The 24,371-nt window shown below is 45.2% G+C and overlaps 1 protein-coding gene across 3 annotated transcripts in view; it reads left to right on the forward strand.

Annotated features, from left to right (window-relative positions):
• The window catches only part of C5QH8orf34 (chromosome 5q C8orf34 homolog), a 1,794,780-nt gene that overhangs the window by 335,480 nt on the left and 1,434,929 nt on the right, over positions 1 to 24,371 (forward strand). The gene's annotated exons all lie outside the window — the stretch shown is intronic.

Raw genomic sequence — 24,371 nt, forward strand, 5'->3', positions numbered from 1 at the left:
CAGCCACCGGGGGAGGATCGGAATCACCCATCAGGTTGACCCCCTGGGAAGAAATCTGTGCCTCCACCATTGGAATGGAGAGTATAGAGGGAGTCGGAGGGATGGAGAAAGGAGTGCAGACATCCGAAGAATCAGGTAGGTGGCCCAAATAAAACAATGCCAAATCCACAATGTCCAATCATGTGAAGTACCATGTGTCCACATAGTGCAACAGAAACACATGGCCAGGAGGACGTCCACACACATTGGCCTGATAGCGCACTTTAAAACACACAATAAATACATAAATAATTAAAAACCCCAAAAACACCCACTACACGTGCAGCAGGCACACCCTAACTGCAGGCTGCCAAACAACTGCACCCTCACTCCACACACAAATGAAACCACCTCCAAGGCCCCGACCCAAATCACCCTCAGGTACCACCCCAATGCATGTGATACAATGCCATTCCAATTCCCACAGACCCATTAATAACCCTCGCCCTCCTTTACTCCACCACAGGGTCCGATCCAAACGACGAGCTTCAGGACACCCCTACCAGCACACCTGCAAAGAGGGCCAAGACCAACGGCCAAAGACCCTCCACCTCAGCTGCACGGATCAAGACACGGCAGCAGCACAAATCAAGTGGCAGCACACAGGAGGGGACTCCAACAGGCACCCCAGCAGCCAGCATGCCCACAACATCAGCACCACAGGTCCCCCCAATGGAGGCCACAGAAGGCACTGCCTCTGGTGGCAGCAGCACCATAGGTGACACCCCATTGATGGCAGCATGCTCCGACACAGAAGACGGGGATGTCGAAGTCAGATCCATCCATGACCTGTCCCAATCCCCCTGTCTGTCCCATCCCGTACAACATGAGGATACCACGCAGGAGCACCCACAAGACGACGACTGGCCATCCCCCACAAGCCCTGTGGCAGGGCAACATGAGGCGAACAGCCACTCTGTGACACCACCGCAAATGGCCATGGCCCAGCAGAGGCAACAGTCCCTCGACCAGTTAATCGTGCAACAGCAGCAACTGGCCACGCTCCTCAAGGACCATGCCGATGAATGTGGGGGCACTAAGGCAGACATAGAAACATCAACTGAGACACTTAGGGCACAAATGGAGAGAAGTACAGAGAGCCTGAGAGTCCAAATGGAGAGAAGCACCGAGAGCCTGAGGGGGGAACTGCATGCGACGTCCAAAGACGTATGTGCCGAACTTGCCGCAGTGCGCCGTGTGCTCACTGAGCTCTCACAAACACTTAGGGACATGCATGGACGTGAGCAGGCAGAGACATCATCCGTTGCAAGTTCCGTCCAGGGCAGCCCCCAACGTAGATCTGGGAGGAACCTGCGCTCCACAGGCAGGGGTGCCCCTGATACCCGCAGAGGGGGCTTGCAATAGCGACTGCCCACTGACAATGAGCATCTTTGGACACTGGTGTTCGGGGGGGAGGTAGGAGGGTGGAGGGGGTGTGTTGGGCTCACTTGGGTGGCGGGTCGATAGGGTGTTCAACATGATATCACATATGCCATAAACAATGCACGATCAACCAATGAGATGTGTGGACAATGATCTTTGTGTACTAGGCCATCATAGGCGTACAGTCCATATTGTGCATGTACCAGACACACACAGTGCCACGAGTACCGTGTCCATGTATCAGCCACCAGGCGTGAGTGCTAGAAGCATGCATCAATGAGATGCTGACGAATGTCACGGCCCTCCTGTGCCTCGGGGACTCCTTGAGGTGCTGCCACATCCCCACCCTCATCATGACCATCCTCAGGTGCTTGCAGTTCTGCGTCAGGGGGCATGGGCACATTTCTACGTACGCACATGTTGTGGAGCATGACACATGCCATCACCATCTTTGCAACCTTCTCATGGCGGTACAGGAGTGCCCCGCCAGACCTGCTGAGGCAGCGGAAACGAGTCTTCAGTAGGCCGAATGCCTGTTCAATGACTACACGGGTACGTGAGTGGGCATGGTTGTAGTCCTCCTCATGCTGGTCCCGTGGGTTCCGGACTGGTGTGAGGAGCCATCTCTTCAGTGGATATCCAGCATCACCTGTATGTGGACGATAAACGTATAATGTGGAATGCCATTGCTACGTACGCACAGCCCCCCCCTTCCTGCCAGGTCATTGCCGAATCACATACCCCACATCATCATGCATGTAATGAGACTCACCGAGTAGCCAGGATCTGTTCCCTGCGTGTCGCTCCATGTAGCGTGGTATTGTAGAGTTCCTCAGGACCATAGAATCATGGGTTGATCCAGGGAATCGGGCACAACAATGTGTAATGATCCTGTTGGAGTCACACACCATTTGTACATTCAGAGAATGAAATTGTTTTCGGTTGCGGTACTGGGCCTCCATGGCATGTGGGACGACCAATTCCACATGGGTGCAGTCGATGGCACCAATGCAACCCGGTATGCCGGCAAGTGCATGGAATCCCACTTTTGTGTTGGTAATTTCCTGCTCCGAGCATGGTAGAGAGATGTAGTCGTCTGCGTGCTGCAGGAGGGCATCGAGCACTTGCAATAGTGTCCGTGAGAACAGTGGCTGAGAAATGCCATGCAACTGTCCGACTGTGTGCTGGTAGGTGCCTGTGGCCAGGAAGTGGAGTACAGACACCACCTTCAGTAGGGGTGGGATGGCGGTTGGGCTATCTATCATGCTGACAAGGTCAGCCTGTGTCATGTCCACGATGGCGGCTATGGTGTCCCGGTCCAAACGGTAGAGGGTGTGGATCTGCTCATCAGTGAGGTTGAACGGATGTGCTCGGAGGCGTGGGATTGCGGGCTGCCTGCGTGGTGGTAGTGGCTGTGCTGGCGGCCCTTGCTGGCCCTGCCTTGCCCTCCTCCTCCTCCTGCGTCTCCTCCGTGCGGCCGGTTGTAGTTGGTGTTCGTCTTCTTCTTGGAGTTGGAGTACTTGCAGTGCTATCAGGTCCCCCAGGGCCAACATCGCGAGTCCTGCCGGTAGCATTTCGGAGTGGGTGTGGTTGTGGGAGGAGACTGGGTGTGCAATTTATGTGTTTTCAGGCTGTATGGCCTCCACCTGTGGTGATTCATTCCACCTGTGCAAGCTGCTCTCCCCTTTGGCCGAGCACGTCCCGCACACACCGCTGCACTTCGACGCATGGCATCTTGCTATTGCAATCATGTATTTGTACCCGATGGCCGTGTAACATTGGTTGATATGTTCATTCGGCTATGGTCCCATTGTTTCACATGCAATCTTTGCAGTCGCGAACAGACTTGTGAGGGGTCAGTGGAACGTAGTACTCGAGTAACGGTGGGCCCTCATGCATCACTGTACCGAGTTGCAACGACGGGCGGGGCGTCCCATTTGTGAGTGAAGGCAGTTGCCATTTTCACACACAGCCGCTCTAGATGGATTAATTTGTGATTTCAAGCGGCCACAGATGCCTTTTCGACGTGATGTTGCAAATGAGGAATTCGAAGGGCGGCGCTTTCGGTTATCAGCTAGCGGCGAGGAGATGCCCACAGGTCTGACTGCAAATATAACGTTCTATTGTTCAATGTCCTTGAGACAGGGGCCATGGCGAGGATGCAATGATTGATATGAATAGTTTGGGATGCGCAATAGCGACGTGGGCGATGAGGCCGGACGTTCCCAAATACATGTTACTTCACTACACTGGAATTACGGGCTGGGGCACTGTGGATTTTGCAGGCTGCATAACGCACAGACTCAATGGATATTTCTAATGTTATGTGAGTATATATTCAGGCGTTTTTATCCAGGGATGAGGGAATGATGAATGGATGCATGGACAGATGATTTGATACAGAGTTTGCCATGTACAGGGCTTCTTGGAATCTGTCCGCCTCCCCTGCGCTATGTGATGCAGGGCTGCCATAGTGGGACCATCGTCTATCTGGCCTTGTTGAGCCCTCCCTGTCTCGACGCGCCCTCAGACACTTGTGTCCATGCACGTTACCAATCCCATCTGATGGATTCTGTTTTCACAGACGCATGCACAGGTACACTCGTGTGTGATGGTGTTTACACCTCGATATAGATAGTTATGAGTCGCAAGTGGTTTTGGGGTGGTGATGATCCTTTGGAGTGGGCTAGCATGCATATGGCTGTGGATTTAGTGTGATCATTGAAGTGAGTTGTTCGAATGTAGTTCTGATGGCCATTCTGTTCTTTTTCTTTTCTTTTGGTTGACAGGTATCTCCTCCCCTTTTGCCACTGCCATCTGTATGCCACTCCTGCAGATGGCTTTTACTCCCGACACCTGCTGCTTCGTGTTAATCAGTGGAGCAGCATTACGATCTTATGGGACGATCGCCAATGGGCCACATGCCCTTACGCAGTACTAGTGGCTCGGAGCAACATTTCGGCCTTTCAGCTGGACTAGTGCCTCCCCATTGGGACGGCCCTGCGGTACTGTGCGCTTCCATGTTGCCTTTTCGTACGTGAATGTGGCTCTGTGTACCATGAAGGAACAGGGCGTCACACAAGAAGTAGCTGGTCATTTCTTGCGGATGCAGCCCACAATGGTGAAATGTGTTTTGGAGTTCATGGCCTAATGGCTGTATGGCCTTGGTGATTTTGTTGGGCATTAAATTTCTATTCTGATATGGGCCGTGTAGCGTTCTTCTTTGCAAGTGATGTGGCATGTTCCTATTTGGGGAGCGATGTATTGTGAGGAGATCTGCATTGGGTTCCAGCTTCGGAGTATAGTTGCGTGGTACTGTGCTGGGCGCGTTTGCCTACGAAGCCCAGTGAGGTCAGGGATGAGGGCTGCCAATATGACTGTTTGAATGATGTCATGCTCAGGGGCGGGGGATTAGGTTTTGTGTAACAGATGCCGGTCAGCCAGGTGGACTGGTGGAATGATGTGATTTTCGGAATGTTGCTGGTCACAGGTGCCTGTGTTTGCGTGCGTTTCTTGGTGGGGGACTGTGGTCATGTCCATTGGAATGGCTTCTGTATTCGTGCCATCTGTGCCCTGCAGCTCCCATTGGGCCCTCTTGAGATTCATTTGTTCGTTGGCATGCATGGGTGTCTTGTACATTTCACTGGTTGCATTGTGACTTCATTGCACCTACGGGGAGTTGTACTATGTGGGCAGGGAGCGGTGTACAGGCACTCAGTTGGGCCGTTTACGGTTGATTCGCGATGCTGTACTTCTCGCCATGGCAGAATGGTACTTTCCGCCGTGCTTGATGGCGTTGGGTACATGTCCGCTAGGGTCGGAATTCGCGTACCCTTGCGCCATGGTGGTTTTTGCGGTTTGGCATGGCGCGCGCGCGCGTGCTTGGTGCAGTTAGCGTTGGCGTTCACTACGGTGTCGCTAATGGCATCGTACTTTGCGGTGACGGGTCATAGTCGCACCGAGCGCTATTCGATGGCGGTATTGCATTTCCGCCATCGTTTTTCGATTTCCGCAAGGGTCGTAATGAGGGCCATTGTGTTTTAAATTCTCAATCCATGAATAAATATTTACCGTTACAAACTAGCCTGATTCCTGGTTCAGTGTGACCAGGGGTATTCTGAGAAGGGTGTGATATGAGTGGTATATCATTCAGAATATTGAACTTATAGACAAAAATAAATGAAGGTTTCCTTTGCACACTACATGCTGGGCGAGACTTGGGTGTGTGCCTGATTGAAATCCCTTACAACCACAAGTCTACTCTTTACACGTGATTTGTAATTCTACATCTTCCATGAATTTTGAGGGTAACACACACCCTTCCTCTTTAGCCTGGTATAAACGGATCTTCAAGCATCCTTTAAGCGGACAGCTCTCTGCTTGCTTCACTTCAAACAGGAACTATTCCGTTGTTTTAGACCAGGTACATTACAGAAGGCTTCAGGTACTCCACTCATGGTCACTCCCAGGGGTTCTGCCACTCTGAACCTATAAGGCCCTGGTGTGGCAGTGTACATACAGTTTGTTCTCACTTCCACTAGAAAGTCCTCCATCCGACCAACCTGGATAGAGCCTTCAGTCACCCTTGCTTGATCCATAAACTGAGCGATATAGACTGAGCAGCCAGCCTCTATTGTCCTGTGGCATCTAGCTTAACCATCTTCATGAAATAACAGTAATGGATTGTTGTCAGTATAAACTCTGAATGTTACCCCACAGAACTAGATGTGGCACTTCTCTGTCAAACAACACTTCAGTGCCAGGAACTGCAGTTTGAACTGGGGAGTTCTCCCATGCTGGATTCACGCCATGGCTGCAATACTCGGCTGGTTTCATACTGCCTTGTTCTGACGCTGCATGGCCCTCATTCCTTCTAATTCTAAGCTTTCATGCACATGCAGTTCATAAGGCAGCTTTGGCCAGTATGCACCAAAACAGGTGTTTCTAAGAATGTCTTCACTAGACTGTGCTAGTTTTTCATGGAGGTTGGAGTTGATAGATGGCAGAGGTTGACCCCCTAGAATAGTAACGCATATAAGAGATTGGGACAAGTCTGTGCCAGAAAATAAATGGTATTGGAAAATAGGAACAGTCGAGAATAGCAGCCATTTCCTACTGTTTTATATAAGCTATTCTGACTTGCTTGGGCAAATTCTAAATCCTTGTTTATAGAAAGTATAACATCAGGTTTTATCGTGATGCACTCTTTATAATAATACATTGAAATGACACTATTTTCTACAGTTTAAATGAATGTGTAAACACAGCCTTTTCAATGCGGTTTGTTGCTTTGTATAGTATGTAAGTTGGCATGGTGTCATGGTGGTGTTTATTCCTTGAATTGTTGTCTCTTGTGGATTTAATTCTGTTAATGGAGAAATCTGAATTCAATAAAGATTTATGGACCCCTTACAATATGGCTTCTCCTTTTGAGAAGCGGGGTTATGTCATTGAATGTTTTTGGTAACTCTGGGGAAATTGGCCACAACCTGTCCATAGTATTCTCAGGCGACTAACACATCTCATCTGTTTCAGTTGGTATGCTTTTGCCAAGTTTTCAGATTCCGCTTTTGTGGGATCCGCTGAGAATTACCTCTGCCAAAGACAGTGGGCCCAATGTATTTCATATTGCTTAGACAAAGCTGATGCTTTTCCCAAAAAAACTTTCAACCCTTGACCTTTCAGGGTGTCATGAATTTCCAATAATCTATGGTTGTGCTTTTCCAGGGTTCTTTCAAACATGTCCTTATCTAGGCAGATACATACCTCGAGAGCAGTGTGTGAGACATGAATATGCTTGATCAACCTCTGGAAGGCGGCTACTGCTCCAGAAATCCCTTGAAAGAATGACGGTAGATGTGTAGAATGAATCCTGTATTGTATTGATCGTTAGGCTGCATAGGTATCTGAGTGTCCACTTTGCAAGCCAAGCACAGAAAACCACCTGCTCCCAGTTAGTCACATAATTCATCCATTCTGGGGTGCTATACCGCCCTGATAGAGTACAGCTATTAAGTCTGCAGTTATCTATGCACGTGCAAAAGGCATTTTTCTTCTCTGTGAAATCACAATGGGGGAGGTTTAAGGGCATCTCCGCTCCTGAATGCTACCAGCTGGTAGGAGCTCTTTCAGATGATGACTGACATCTGTGACTTCAGCTGGGGTTATCTACATGGACACTGGTCAGTTTTTCTGTACTGTAAGTCTCCTGTATCCGAGTCATGGACAGAAAGGTTATATGTGATTTTACTGACAGACCTCACAGAGTGGTACATTTCATTGTGGTCAAAACACCAAGAAATCACAATTTTCTTTTATTTTTTTTTATTTTTGGGGGTGGGGGAATCACTCCACAAACCCCCTGATTTTCCATCCTTACATCGCCACCCTAACCCCATCCTGACCCATTTTGACCTCTTACCCCACTACCCTTTATATATTTATTTAATCTTTTCACTGTTTTTCAGTCTTATAGTCTGATCTGTTATGTACCACTCTGTAATGTTTGCGATTAGTTGACTGGGTACTGACAAATTACTCTAGCACTCCATGTCAGCTGTTTGCACAGATGCTGCTTCTCCTGACTGCTCAAGGGTGAGTCACAAAAGTTCAGACACAGCTGCCAAAGCTGACACCAGACAATTTCATTGGACAGACATGAGCTGCAGTTTTTACTAGTCCGACTTGAGCCCTAAAAAAATGATCAGTGGCTTGGATCAATCACTTCTGACTCAGTTTTCTGGGACAGATCACCTTCTCTTGATTTTTCCTGGATCAGGGTCCCCTGTATAGGGAAGGAACTACAAGGATCTGTCTGGGTATTATCAGAGTTGAGTGGGCTTGATGCAGTTCTGACCACCATTAATTGTAGTAACATCCCCCACTGGGCCTCCAGGGGCCCTCCTCTAAGGCATCTTTCTTCAGGTAGGTTTTCTGGCAGGCACGATGCATGAGGAGTGTATGGGCAGCATGCGGACCGGCCATACCCTTTCACATTTTAGCCAAGAACCTAAACATGGCAGAATTTCTCCCAATCACCAGCGTTACTTTTGGGTCATTGGTATAGGTGGTAGCCATCAGTGTTAAGTCATTCATTTGCATGCCATTGACTTCTTGAGTTAAATGGATTTCCACTTTAAGTTAACCTGAATAGTTAGTTGGCATCACCAACATCCATTAGGTCATGTGCAGTTGAAAGGTTTAGTGTCAAACAAGACTCATTTTCTTCAGTAGTCGGGCTCATAAATGAGGCCATAAATGAGGCCACTTGAGAACAGCTATCAATTAGTGCATCAATGGGTTTTTCTTCCAGGTTGACTGGCATGGTAATACAGGACCAATCAGACCATTTGGAAGCACATTGTGCCTAGAAGACTTTAGATTTATTCTATGACTCATAGCAACCTGTATGGAGTTGTTGCTGGTCTAGTAATGGATTGTTTGAATAGATGATGTCTTTCTTTTTGGTCTTGCACAAACAAAAGGATCTTGTCTGGTTTTGGAGCTCAGTGGCTGAAAAGTTCTAGCTGCTCTATCTCCATGACGTCTATGGCTTTCCTGACATTCCACATTCGATTGTTCTCAGGGCTGCAAATCGGGCCATGACCTTCTCACAACCATCTCTACAGTCATGTAGAGATGGACTGTCCTTCTAGGCCATACGAATGACAAAACCTCAGTTGTTGTATAGGAAAGTTTTGCCTCTAAGAGTCGTCTTGGGTTTCTTGTGCTCTCTGGAACTGTTCTGGCCTTCTTTTCCTTAAGTGCAACTCAAAACCCCCTTCTCTCTCATGTGATGTTTGTGTTCTTTTAACGTTTGTACTGTTGCACTGATGTAACTTACCCTTCAGACTGGTAGTGGCACGTCTAGGGAGCCTCAAAGTTGATTGTATCTCTCTGCATTGGGTGGTGTGACAAACCAGAAGGTGTCTCACCTGCTAGTCCCCATGGATATGTCCTCCAGGTGGCCAGGACACATCCATCACTTTTGGAACCAGTTCCTGGGGGTGGACCAGTGCGAGAGGATCACCTTGGTGAGGGGTCTTTGGGGAGTGGGACACCGGATGGTTAGACGTGGTATTCCCTTTACTATACCACCTTTTGCCCATCCTACCAAGTAGGATACATAGGAACTTTACCCCACCCCCCTTTTACAACACAAACTCTTTCTCACGGACAGCCCGCTATGAGAGAAAACGGACCAACACCCAAACCGTATACCTGATGTGTCCCAATACAATGGTCATGAAATTACGGATCATCACACACACCTTACTTCCATTACACTTCCCCACACAGATAAAGGGTGGAGCACAAGAGCACACTATGAGCGAGACAAAGCACAAAAGGATACAATACTTCCCAATTGCAGTTTAACGAGAGGAGAAGATGGCAAAACAGAAGGGGGTTGCAAGGAGGCAAGTTCCCTTGACCTTTTCAACAAGGAACCATTACTTTCACGAAACCTCAAGAACAGAAAGCGTAAGACCAGAAAAAAAAGGCTGAACAATTCTGCATTGTGTGTCGGAGGTACCCTCCAGCGTCAGTAATCAAGGCAGGGAGAATCTCCAGCCACTGTCATACTGTCCTTGGCTCCAAGAACAAAGCCGCTTCAGTGAAAGCAACTCAGCCGGTGAGTTGGGGAGACGGATAACAGACTGTTCTGTGTTGAAGCCAAGGTTGCAAGCAGCAACATTGTATGGCTAGCACTGGAACAAACATTGTTAAAACGCATGTGATAAGAGACGCAAATGAAGTAAAACTGCTGATGAGTGATTGAACTTTAAAGCAAGCTACAATACCTTTGACAGAGTGATCCAGCACTGTGTGGGTGCTCAATCAAAAGTTTCTGTAAGGTATCCAGCTGAGAAGTGATAAGTGATAACAGTATATAAATTCGGTCCGAGCCTGCAGAGGGAGATCAATTGAAAGAGAACAAGCAAGTGTGAATCAATGCGGTCCTGCGATGGGTGAAGTCAAATCCCATGCACAGTCAAAAGTCTTTGATTTCAACGAAGTAGACAAAGTTTAGAAAAGTACATAAATTTGGTCCAAGCCTGGCAAAGGGAGACTAATTGAAAGTTTTGTGCTACAGTGGGTCTGAGCCCACCAGAGGGGCTCCGGGGAGAATCGAAAATCACCCAAGAAGTTGAACATGAGAAACCTGAAGCTAAAGGAACTTTTGAATGTTTGTTGCATCAGGCCCTCTGAAGTAAGACTTTGAATGGCAAAAAGACTTTTACATAGAACGCCCTGATACTGAGACTTGAACTGCATCTGTGTGCTATAGAAGCCAGAAGCTGTCCTAAATTCAAGTGTGCACCGCCTTGTCCCGTTCTGAAAATGTGGGGGAGGGAAGCCAATGGCTTGAATATCCTGACATATCATTTCTTGAACACTTTACTTTTGCATAACATTGTTCCCTGCACTATTGTGTATTTAGAAGTAAGGATTGGAAATAGGTTTATTAGGATAGGCCCTTTTATTTTGACAGACTCGACTAGGACTGTGTTATTGTTTGATGGTCGTAGCTTCCTCCCATATTTAGATTTAGGTTTAGATAAGTGATTTTCAAACCCAGTTGAAGATCAATAAACACCTTGTCTGTCTTACTGTTTGATACCATGCCTTCCTTACATATGGTGTCAGGAGTGGAATGCGACTCAATTGAGACAAATTAAGGAACCCTAAAATTCCAGGAGTTTAGTCATAGAGCCTCAGGTCCCTCTATCGACACAAAATAATCCATAGGCTCTGATATCTGTAGCAGCAGAAAAGCCACTATCCCTCCAGGGAAAGGAGGAATGATTCCCACAGACTTGGTCTTGATACCCCCTCCTGGGTGTTATATAAGGTTGGGTCCAAAATCTGGCCTGCCAATTTGTGTGGATATCCTTGCAGGCGTCATAGATCCCGAATTCCGGGGAGACATAAAGTTTCTCCTACAGAACCATCCCGAAATTCCATTTGAAGTACATCGTGGGGACACAATTGCACCGGGAATTCTTGAAAAGGCTCTATGTTCCCATTTTATACAGAAAGAACCAGAGGAAACTGAGAGGGGTGGCATTTGGGAAGCTGATGAACATCTATTGCAGAGGCAAAAATTAAAGAAGAATCTACCCTCCTTCCCGACCGAGTCTTTGCCCAGCGAAATGATCAAGCACTCACAGAGGCTTTCTTACAGGTGATTCTTGAAGGGGAATGATTAGAGAAGGGAAGTCCTTTTTACTTCCTAAGACAAGGATTACTATACAGAAAGGAAACAGCCAACGAAGACTTAATTAAAACTCAGTTAGTAATGCCTAAAACCTATCGGAAGATTGTGCTAGAAATTGCAAATTCACATTTGACAGGGTGACACTTAGGACAATCTAAAACCCAGGCAAACATCAGTGGGAAGCTTTACTGGCCAGGTTTCCATGCTGAACTAAAGAACTTCATTCAGACACGTGAAATATGTCAGAAAACGAGAACGCATATTCCCTTACCTGCCCCTCTGAACCCTTTACCAATGGTAGAAATCCCTTTCTCCCAGATTGCGATGGATATCTTCGGAACATTAGAAACCTCTAGACTGGGTAACAAGTATATCCTCATAATCATTGATTATGCCACATGATACTACAGTCATTACCCATGCGGAACAGAACCCAACACATTTTAATACACTATTGCCATATTTTGCCAGGATTGGTTTTCTCAAGGAAATTGCCATATTTTGCCATAATTTGCCAGGTTTGGTTTTCGCAAGGAAATTCTAACGGATCAGGGATCCAACTTTATGAGCAAACTCGCGGGTGAAGTCAAATATTTGCTCCATATTACACCCTTAAGAACCTCAGTTTACCACCCCCAAATAGACAGATTGGTAGAAAGATTTAACAAAACACTTAACATGATCCTAAGAAAGTTGGTAGACAAGGACGGTAAGGATTGGGATCATATTACTCCCTGAGCCCTATTTGCAGTAAGAAAGACCCTGCAGGCATCCACTGGATTCTCTCCTTTCCAACTACTTTGTGGTAGAGAATCAAGAGATGTCATAGACATGCTCCGGGAGATCTGGGAAAAATGAAGCATTTTAACTTCATTCACGCCTCTTGTCAGACGTGTTTTAACAATGTTCATTCCATTGCTCACCATACAATGTTGTTGCTTGCAACATCGGTTTCAACAAAGACCGGTCTTGTATCTGTTGGCCCAACTCACCATCTGTGTTGCTTTTACTGAAGCAGCTTTGTTCTTGGAGCCAAGGAAAGTGCCACGGTGGCTGGAGATTCTCCCCACCTCAATTACTGAAGCGGGAGGACCCCGGGTAACTCCAACACACAATGCAGGATCCTTCAGCCTACTTTCCTCGTCTTCCGCTTTCTGTTCGAGGTTTCGTGAATGTAACGGTTTCTTGTTCAAAAGGTCAAGTGAACTTCCCTCCTTGCGACCCCCTTCTGTTTCGCCATCCTCTCCTCTCATTAAACTACCATCTTGGAACTGCTGTTTCCTCGTGTGCTTTGCCTTGCTCAGAGTGTGCTGTCATGCTCTGCCTTTTATCGATGTGGGGAAGTGTAATGGAAGTCAGCTGTGTGTGATCAGTAATTGCCTGACCATTGTATTGGGACACGTCAGGTATTCGGCTCAGGTTGTAGTCAGTTTTCTCTCATAGCGGGCTGTCCGTAAGAAAGTGTTTGTATTGTAAAATGTGGGCGGGTACAGTTACTATGTAATCTACATGGTAGGATGGGTAAAGGGTGTTATAGGTAAGGGGATAACGCGTCTCACCATCCGGTGTCCCACTCCCACTTCCCAAAGACCCATCACCCATGTGATACTCCCGCACTGGTCCACCCCCACAAACTAGCGGGTGAGACACCTTCTGGTTTCCCACATGCCCTTCCCCTATGCAATGTAGCCGAATCTGTTTCACAGGTAAACCTGAGAAAGGAAATCGACGTTACCCTGGTCTTCACCTTTCATGCTCCACAATGAAACAGTAGGGTTGCAGGTCTAGTAACCAACACATGACTCAAGGGTTAGAGTCCTTTCATTGGCTTATCCACACTAGTGGAGAATGATCTGTGATGAGTGTAAACTTCCATCCTAGGAGATAGTATCTTACATGGGTGATGGCCCATTTGATGGCAATAACCTCTAATTCTAACACAGTATTTTTTTCATGTGGGAAGTGTTTTCGACTAGTGAATAGGATAGGGTGTTCTAATCCATCACAAACTTGTGCCAAAACTGCTCCTAATCCTGTAAGAGATGTTTGTTTGTAACACAATCTCTTTTGAAAAATCTACCTTTAGGATCGGCTTCTGGCACAGGGTTTGTTTTAAGCTGTTGTAACATACATTATCCTTGTCAGTCCAATGAATCTTCTAGGATTCAGTGTTTGATTTGGGTGTACACCTAGCAGTTCTGTCCGAAAAATCAGGCATACACCTATGGTAATAACTGATTAACCATAAGAATGCTGTGAGGTCTCTCTTGGTTTTAGGCATGGGGGTATCTAGGACGGCTTTCACTTTCTCAGTGAGGCTGGACGTGGCCATTCACTACAGAGAAGCTGAGGTATTTCACAGTTGATTGAGCTAGCTTACATATGGAGGGATTGGCAGTTAAGCAGGCTTCTCTAAGGGCTCTCATAATAGTAAAGAGATGGAAAAGATGGTCTTCCTAAGTCTTAATATAAATGACTGTCATCAATATAAGCCCCACAGAAGTCGGAGTGGGGCTGTAATATCCTGTCCATAAGCCATTGGAAAGTGGTGGGGGTGTAAGCCAAAAGGGAGGAAATTGAACTGGAATAGTCATAGGAGCATTGAGAAAGCTTTCTTTTCCTCATCAGGTCCATGTACAGGGACCTGCAAGTACCCCTTGGTTAAGTCTAGGGTTGATAGGAAGCTGGCATTTCCGAGTTTATCAATACATTTGTCAATGCATAGAATGGGATAGGCATCAAAGTTAAAAATGGCGTTGACCTTTTGGAAGTTTATGCAAAACCTCCAGGAATTTTCAGGTTTTGTGACAACTATAGAGGAGGACCATGGCCTTGAAGAAAGTTCGATAATGTTTGCCCTTAGAATTTTGTTCACTTCCTCAACCACTATCTATCTACAGGCTTCCGGGAGTCTATATGGTTTCAAATAGACCACTTTTCCCCTTGGAGTTCTCGTATAATGAGTGCCTTGCAATTTTTATGTGGTGCAGCAATCACCAATGGAGTGATAATTACAATGAAAAATACTGAAATACACTTGGGTAACCTTCTACAAGAACATATCCAAAGCACAATTGAATACGACCACTTTTTCCATTAGGATAGATAGAACCAGAGTTAAGATGCAATGTTCCCTCAACCCACAATGACTCGAATTTTGAATGTGAATAGAAATAAGCAGCAGGTAGTCAGGGATATGAGGCAGCAAACAGAATCAAAATCTGACCTTCCCTCAAAAAATAAGAGGCCTAAAATTACACTCTCCTTTTAACAAATAATTAATCATATGTGTAATTCAACAATGATGTACATATGTTTTATCACAGTCTCAGGGCTATCATATCACTAGCAACTATAAGATAAGATATCACACAAGGCATACAGTTCACAAAGCAGCTAAAACGGAAAACACAGTGCAGTCAATCACACATGGAAAAGATACATTTTTTTAGTTTGCAGTTTTAAATGTCAAAACGCTTTTTCAGAAAAACGGGTGAAATACTCTGAACTGGAATGTGGTTCATGGGCTGGGGAATAGATGCACATCACAGGGACAAGATAGAAGTGAAAGGAGGGCTATAGCTGAAGAACTGTATGAGATTTGCAAGATTGCAAGATAAAAGGAGGGTCGGTTTTGGTAGAATAAAGCCGTCAAAGAAAGGAAATCGATTTGGAAAGAAAAAGGACAAGTTTTACTTAAACTAGATTATTCAGACAAAATTGTTAAAGAAAGACACGGTACGATCGCGGGTTAATTTGGAACTTAACCCTTACACCCCACGTTCAGATCTATGTGGGAATTAATTTAAATTATTCCAAATATTGCTAAGGAGTTACAAGATGAGGAGAATTAAAGAATTTTGCTAACACTAGAAAAACAAGGACAGGGTGCACAGAGAATTAGAACAGTTTAGACAGGTTATCGGGGTATGGATAGGATCACTTAGAAAATAGGACAAAGACAAAGCGGTCAACATGGGGTATGCTATGTGTTGCTACGGGATGGGAAAATATTCACAGTCAGCACTTGAGTTTGGAATTTAGGGCAGCCAACCAGGTTCTGCGCTCAAAAGGTTCTTGTCACCGGCTCCCCTTGCAAAAGACAGCTGGGCAAAAGTCTTGTCACAGCACAGACGCCGGGCGCAACCAGTACGAATCAATTGAATTAATACGAACCGGTTACTACATTTTCCCACTGACTGCCTTCCAAGAATTGGGCTGACTGAAACGCTTTTTTCAGACTCATCAAAGCCCATGGGGTTGCCCCTTTTGTAGGGACCAGGCTTTGTAATTTATCAGTTCCAAATTAATGGCAAACCGATTGAGAACGTCACTGCCTAAATAAAATGCAACAGGGACATCTCACACAACCCAACAATTATGTTCTATGCTTTTGTTACCTATAGAAATGTTTATCATACACCTGCTAGGCAGGAGATGTTTGGAATTGGGAGTTTCCAGGCCCACTTCCCACTTATCGATCCATTTAAATGTGGGAATGGCTGGATCTTTTGGGAGCTGTCTGAACGTGGCTTCACTGATGAAGCTCTTTCCGTTGTTTATGCCCACTCAGGCTAGAACAGACTCCTTCCCCTCATTTAACTGAATAGGGATGAACGACTGTTCTCTAATTTTCTGAATATCAGCTAAACTTTGAGCTGGTTTCTCATCACTTTTGACTACAGAGTTGGGGTTTTCAGATTGTGAATCAGTATAAAATTTCAAACTATTTTCTTCCAGTGTGGAATGCCACTTAAAACTGGAAGGAAGGTTGATTTTCAGGAATAGAGAGGAGTTCCCATTGCCAGTTTTTTGTCCTACAGCAATTACTGTCACATCAGGAATTTGATTTTTCTGGAAATTAAACTCAATATGATCAGATTTTTGTTCAACGATGTGGCATGTGCCATTTAAACTAACATGGTTGACACTCTGTTTTAGTTTCATTGGCCTGTTAGTCCAGAAGACCTTGTTCACACAGTCTATTAGGGGGGACAACCTGCGCAAGATGTCATTCCCTAGTAGACAGGGTATTCCCTCTGGAGGCACGACTATGACCGGGCCTTTCGCTTTGTGTCACCCAATTTTTATTTCCAGATCTGCAGTCCCCTCAACAGGAATTTCATTCCTGTCGAAGTTCTGGAGTTGTCCACGAGGAGGGGTGAGCGGGATCTGGTGTCCCACCCCCCCCTTCTTTAATTTATCTGATCAAAGGTGCTTTTTGACAGAAGTGTGGCTTGGGATCCAGTGTCCACCAGTGCTGAAATTGGACACTGCCCTTGTACTTGAACGGGGGGCATACAATCTCCCCTCTTTCTCCTCAAGTGGGCAAAGGTAATGTGCATTTTGGGCACGCTGGCTGGTCAATTTCTTTATTTTAGACTCTGACATGGTGGCATTTTGGACTATTTTCTATGTCAGAGTCTGGGAATCTGTAATAAAGATTTGGCTTCCTGAAATAGTGGAGATTTTGTAATCCGCTGTTTCCCTTAGCTCTGTGCTGCCCCTGCTTACCGGGTGGCAGTCACTACAACCCCTTTGGGGGGTAGGGGAATCCCTCCATTACTATTTTCTTCTCAGGAGGAAAATTCTGGGGTTCAGGGATGGGTGACTCTGCATCAGTCCCCACACCCACCCAGTATTCATTTAGATCTTTTGTGACCCATTTTTCTTTGGGAGGAATTCCCCCATCCCTGAAGGAGAAGATTACTTTCCCAGAATCCTCTAAGGATTCTTCCCCTTCAAACTGGAGGACACTAACTTTCTCCACAAAATGGGCCGTTTTACTGTCTTTATTTCTCCTACACACACACTGTTCCCTGGGTTGCAGATTTTTGGGGGCAAGAGGCTTTTGTTCTGGTTCCTGGGTGTCCAGGGTCTTTTCACGGGTGAGGAAGGAAGCCTCCTCTCGGGCCTTACACCCCACTTCCTCCGGTGACTCTTCCTCTGGCACCAGTGAATTGTCGGGTTCTCTCCCAATCATTGTTCTGACGGTGCCAGACCCTTGGTTTGTGGGGTTCTGAGCCGCCATGTTCATCTGATGGTTCTGCTGAGCCTTCGACATGCGACCCAGATCCTGGATGAGGTTCTGGACCTGGCGCTCCACTTGGGTCACCCGTTCTGTCTGGTACGCGGGTCTCTGCTCATACCTCGGTGGTTCACGGGAAGGGTAACTATCCCTTCTCCCGGAGTACCCTAGGAATTGTGGATTTTGGTAACCCTCCACCCTTGCCCTCCCCTCTCCTAGATTGGGCAGACTGGGCTCCTGGATCTGGGGAAAGAAAGGAGGGTTTCCTGCAGGTTGGGGTTTTGTGGATACCGGGGAAAGAAACTTAACCCAGGATTTGGGGGATTACTGCCCTCCTGAGGGAAGTTGGAGGGAAGCTTCCTGGGGGAGTACTTACCTGGCGGGACCCCCCCCTTTGGGCTTGGGGAGGCGATACGTATCCCATTATAGGCCGGTTTCCCTTGTATCTGGGACTGATATAATCAGGAGAGTTAGGGGTCCCATTGGTGGGATTACCTCCCTGATTACCTGTTTGTGATTGGCTTGAAGACCTTCTTGGCCTCTGGTTTTCCTGGATTGGGATTGGTGCATTTTTTAGGCATTTTTTAGGCACCTCCACTTTTAGGTCCAAAAGGCGACCTTCACCAGCAGGGATGTTGGCTGGTTTACGGTTTTTGGTCTGATTTTTATTTTCTGCAGATTTTTGGACTTCATATATCCGGGTAGCCTTCTCTATTACACAGTCCAGAGATCTTTTATCGTGGAAATCTCTCACCAGCTGGGTCATAATATATTTAGGGAGCGCATGAAAGTAGATAGTGATAAACTCTCTGCTATCCGTGCGCACCCTCCTGGTGGTTTGGGCAAAGGCGCGTTTTAATTCCTGCACAAACTCTTGTGGGGCCTGGTCTTCTCCACATTGTAGATTGTAGGCTGATTTGCGAGCCTCTTGTGGGTTTCTATGGGTGGAAAACTGCTTCAAGATGGCCGCCTTGTAGGTGTGCCATCTTGAATGTTTTCGGTTTTCCAGTCCAGCAAAGAAGCTGCAGTACTCTGGACAGAATGTCCATTTAGCATTATCTATACAGTTCTGGCTATCTTTTATGTCAAATGTGTTCATCATTTGCTCATAGAGTTCCAAATGCTCCCAGGCAGAATATTTTGCGTTGTTATTGTACAGTGTCATGAAATTCCTGATGGCCTTGATCTGCCTAATGGGGTCTTTCACCAGAAATCTTTTTGGTTTATCTGCCTTTCCAAGTCACCAGAGTCCATTTGTACTCAGACTCGGAGGCGCTGCTATTTGATGTCCCCTCATGATCATCTAGGCACCTCCTGATTCTGTGAGCTTGGGAGGGGCTCACAGAATGGTGGGGCCGAGGTTATTCTCCCCTGTGGTGCACAGGAGAGTAGTCCTCTGACTCCTCCCTGCTTCCAGGGTTGGCAGAGTATCCCCCCCCACTGCCGTGATTGCGTGGAAGTCTTTAGGATGCTCCTTTGGGACCTCGTTTCCTGTTGTTCTTGTGCAAATCAAACCAACTGATCCCTTTGGAGATAGTGATTCTGCAGATCGAATTCCCTGACTTTCTCCTCATAGGAGGTTTCCGGGTCAGAGACATCAGCCATTATATTTTTGTATATATACAGGGATGCTCTTCGATCAATTTCTGGGAGCACTGACCTGTCAGCTCCATCATGCTAGGCCTATTTAATTCTGATGGCCTCATGGTTTCTTGCTCATGTGAACCGGTAGCCATGAAGTCAGCAGGACACAAAGTATTAAATGGGTTGGAGTCCCTCAGTACCAAGGTCATCATACTATGATCACGGGTTGCCCAGTCCCTCTCTACCTATTCAGGGTCCCTCCAGTTTGGATTAGATCTGGGAGACTCTTTCTCCAACCTCGCAAAATTTTCCTTTTCAGCCCCTATCTCTTGATAATAGGCAAAGATCTGAGCCTTTTGCTCGGCTATCAGGGCTTTAATGGCCTCTATGATCCGCTCTCTTGAGCTGCCACTTGATTGTGGAGCCCATCTTTCTCCTCACAGAAGGCCTCATTATCTCTTTGTGATGCCTGCATAGTTTGGGAGCACGAAGCCAATTTTTGTTGCAGGAGATTCACCTCCTGTGTTTGCGCCTTTTTAGTTTGGGTGTTCTCTTCCAGAGCACCTTCTACCCATCTGGTGAGCTCCAGTAACTTTCCAAATTCTGTTTTTAGTTCATTTAGTTTCTGGAGGCCCAACTCACTTTCCTGTAACTCTGTTTTTTAATTACTTACTTCCTGACATAGGGCATCTTTCTCCAGATTTAGGGTGCCCCTCTGTTCAGCCAAGTCATCCCTTCATTGCTTGATGGTATTTAATTTCTGGCACTCTTGATCAAATTCTGCTTGGGAGTGGAGTTCTTTAATAATGAATGTGTTATTCTCCTCTTCCAACCTCTTGACCTGATCTTGCAGCATGGTTATTTGTCCTGAGCAGACCCTGTTATATGTTAATTGTTGAGTCAGCTTCTGTTGACTCTCTTCACGAGAGTCAACCTTTTCCTGACACACTACTTTTAATGCATCTAATTGGGCCTCTTGGTCTACATTATTCTGCTGTTGGAGAGCCAAGTCCTCTTTTAATATTTTAATGTAATTTCCAGATTCTGCCTCAGAATCTTGGCTCTTTTGCAATTTTTGTTGCGCTAATTCTAGCTCAGTCTGAATTTGAGCTAAAAGTCCACATTGATTTTGCGCACGAGTTCTATTTTCCTCATGTTTTTCCCACATCACTCCCATATGGAGATACATGTAGGCCATGATTCTGACAATTTTAATTTGCTCCTCTTTAATTTTCGGGGTCATGTATAACTTGCTCAAAGCTTGATGTAAAAGACCACCATCCTGCCACATATCCATGTTCATGGCGGTGATCTATTGCATCATTTCTTCTTGCCAGACTTTTTCATCTTGCTCTGCTCATTTCCCTCTGACAAATAACTTGTGCAGAAGGTTCTCCCTTGCCATAGTGATCTCTACTGTGGTCATTTTGAAATGTTCTTTCTTTATTAATTTATTTATGTAAGGGAAACCTGTTTTCTGTTGCTTTCTGTCTATTTTGGGGTTGATTTAGTTTTAATTTTATACACAGGCCTGGTAGTTAGGATATTTGTTTTGAGGAGGCGCTTCTACAGTGTAACCCAGTGTTCCAGCCACACAAAGTATTACTACCTTGAAGGTTAGCCTGCTGTGTTAAGCTGTCATGGGTGAATACATAAACCCAATCCCCGGCGACGAGCCCCCAATTTTGTTACGGATTCCAATCGGGTGTCACAGACCGGACCAGGACCTTCACCCTCAGCCTTAGATGTAGCGCGCAATTAGAATGCTTTTTCTTTATTCTCAACAAATTCAAATTGAGCCGATACCCGACCCATCTCACACCCCCTTTTACAAATACCCCGGTGATAATTACAATGAAAACTACTGAAATACACTTGGGTAACCTTGTACAAGAACATATCCAAAGCACAGTTGAATAGGAACACTTTTTCAATTAGCATAGATGGCACCAGAGTTAAGATTTCCCCCTGCAATGTTCGCTCAACCCACAATGACTCGAATTATGGGCAGATAGAAAGCAGCATGTAGTCAGGGATATGAGGCAGCAAACAGAATCAAAATCCGACCTTCCTTCACAAAATAAGAGGCAAAAAACGGATTTTAAACCTAAAATCACACTCTGATTTTAAGAAATAATTATATGTGTATAATTATATGTAATTATATGTGTAATTAAATAATGATGTAAATATGTTTAATCACAGTCTCAGGGCTTTCATATCACTAGCAATTATAAGGTAAAATATCACATAAGGCATATAGTTCACAAAGCAGGTTGAAATGGAAAACACAGTGCAGTCAATCACACATGGAAAAGTTGCATATTTTTTTAGTTTGCAGTTTTAAATATCAAAATGTTTTTTCAGAAAAACGGGTGAAATACTCTGAATTGGAATGCGGTTTCTCGCCTGAGGGATAGATGCACATCACAGGGACAATATAGAAGTGAAAGGAGGGCTATAGCTGAAGAACTGGATGAGATTTGCAAGATAAAAGGAGAGTCAGTTTTGGTAGAATAAAGCTGTGTAAGAGAGGAAATCTGTTTGGAAAGAAATACTGATACTGATATTTGAACTGCATCCTTGTGCTATAGAAGCCAGAGACTGTGCTAATCTCGAGTGTGGCGCCTTGTCCCATGCTAAAAATGTGAGAAGAGAGGCCAGGGGTTTGAATATCCTGACACATCATTTCTTGAACACGTTTCTTTTGCATAACATTGTTTCTCACACTATTTTGTATTTAGAAGTAAGGATTGGCAATAGGTTTATTAGGATAGGCCTGGACTGAGACTACGTTATTGTTTGATGGTTGTAGCTTGCTCCCATCTTTACATTTAGGTTTAGATAAGTGTTTTTCAAACCCAGTTAAAGTTCAATAAACACCTTTGAACTGTGATCACTTGTCTGTCTTACTGTTTGATACAATACCTTTGTTATAGTGGCTGCACTAACTTCACACATCCCTCCCTTAACAAGGCAACAGGGCAACTTGAATCGAGAACAGCGAAGTTCCTGATTCAATGCAGGGTTTGATAGATGTTCCTTCAATCTCAGTTAGATCAACATTTGCTGAGATGTTTCTCCTCCTGAGATAACTTTTCTAAGGTGGCACTCATTCAGCTTTTTTGTCTTTTCAACTTTTTGCTGATGCGCCAGATGAATCTGCCTCATGGGCAGCTACTTGCTAGTCTTCATTTTGTGGCATTGAACTTTCCCGTCAATTCTGCTCCAGGTTGAGTGCTTCCAAAGCCACTTTAGGGCATCCATGACTTCCAGATGTGTAGGATCAGAGTTATGTCCATTAGTGACTGGATGTTCCTCAAAGCAGGGCCTCTTCTCTTCTCGTGATCAGGTAAATACCAGTCACTCAAAATGGGTGTTCTCTTTGCCCAGGACTGATAATGGTACTCCTCTTTGGCACAGGGTTCTTCTCATTAAGGGGCCTCAGATGAGAAGAGTGTCCATGTTCTGGTTTTGTAGTCAGATTCCTTTTGTTAGAGGCCATCAGCTGTTCTTCTTCTTCAGGGGCAGTGGGGTTCAGGTGTGCTAGGAATCAGTGTGGCGTTTCACTCCAGTCCAAGCAATGAAGAGTGCCTTATGATATGATATGGCATTTGTAACACGCCTATACACAAGTGTTTCAAGGTGCGACGAGGCGGGGGGGGGGCAAGGGGAGACAGACAACTATCCTACTAGGCCAGGTGTCATTCAGATCATTCAGATTCTCACTCACTAGGACATTACAACATAACATGGTGCACTTCACAACATCTCACCTTGACTATAAATAAGGCCTAATCTTGTCACTTTCTCTGCTAGGGCCTCCTAATAGAATTGTTAACACCATAACCACCTCCGTTGGCAGATCTAGGCGGATTTTTGCCAAGAAGGAGAAACATTCAGGGTTTGGCCATTTTGATGTAGCACAATAGATGACGTTATTTGCATGTCTCCAGTAGTAACCGTCAACTATAAGAACTCATAACAAAGAAATATGAATTTGAAAATTGTTACTTTCTTTATGATGTAATACTATATTTTGCACAGTCTTTTGTAACTAGGCCCCTTATTGTCACCAGAGGGAAGGCAGATCTCAGTGGTGCCAAATAAAAGATATGACAGTGGTGGTAACCATGCTATAGGCTACAAAGGGCAGATAGGAGGTTTGCTTGGGACCTCACACAGAGACTGCATATGAAAGTGTACAGATATTCACTGAAATGCTGCTTCCTTGGTTCACCTGTATAAATGACACTGATGTCTCAACCTGAGGTATTTGGGTAGCTCAAACTACCCTCTGAGTATCAATAGAGGGTAATAACATACATAGGTTTGACTAATAGCTGGGGTACAATTTAGCTTTTGTTGGCACTCAAACAAAATAAGGGGCAAATCAAGTGAATAACCTTTATGAGTAAGGTTGTATTTGGTGGCAATAGTAGCGAGCTGATAAATATAAAAACTATTCCTAATCTGGACACATTTGAAATCGATCAGATTTCATTCAGAATCTATGCCTGTTTAGTAAACCCTTCAGCATTTATTTATTATTTATGTATTTATAATGCACCTTAGGCCCATGGGCAAACGGGCGCAAGAACACACACAAAATAAAAGGCATAAAAGCAAAGATAAAAATTAATTAAACAATCTAAACTAAAACATCAACTAAAAATGTGTTGAAAATGAAATCCAGCACACGAAAAACACGTGAGAAATGGCAAATAAAGTAACGGGCGCAAGAACACACACAAAATAAAAGGCATAAAAGCAAAGATAAACATTAATTAAATAATCTAAACTAAAACATCAACTAAAAATGTGTTGAAGATCAAATCCAGCACGCTAAAAATACGTGAGAAATGGCAAATCAAGTAAAACCAGCAGATTAAAACAGAACAGACGCACTTCATCAAGTAAAATAAAAGGTCTCTAATGTTTTTTTTTTTAAAGGTAAGAGAGGTAAACAATGTTAAAAATAGCACCAATACATTTCCAAATTTGGGTGATAGTAAAAATCAAATGAGCGTTTACCATCCATCTTCAATTTGTCTGAAGCACTGTTAAAAAAAAAAATCACGTGTTTTGACCCAAAGGAACACCCGCGTTGCTTCATCT

Source organism: Ambystoma mexicanum, chromosome 5q, assembly GCF_040938575.1.
Source record: "Ambystoma mexicanum isolate Mex_15411 chromosome 5q, UKY_AmexF1_1, whole genome shotgun sequence".
NCBI classification, from domain to species: Eukaryota; Metazoa; Chordata; class Amphibia; order Caudata; family Ambystomatidae; genus Ambystoma; species Ambystoma mexicanum.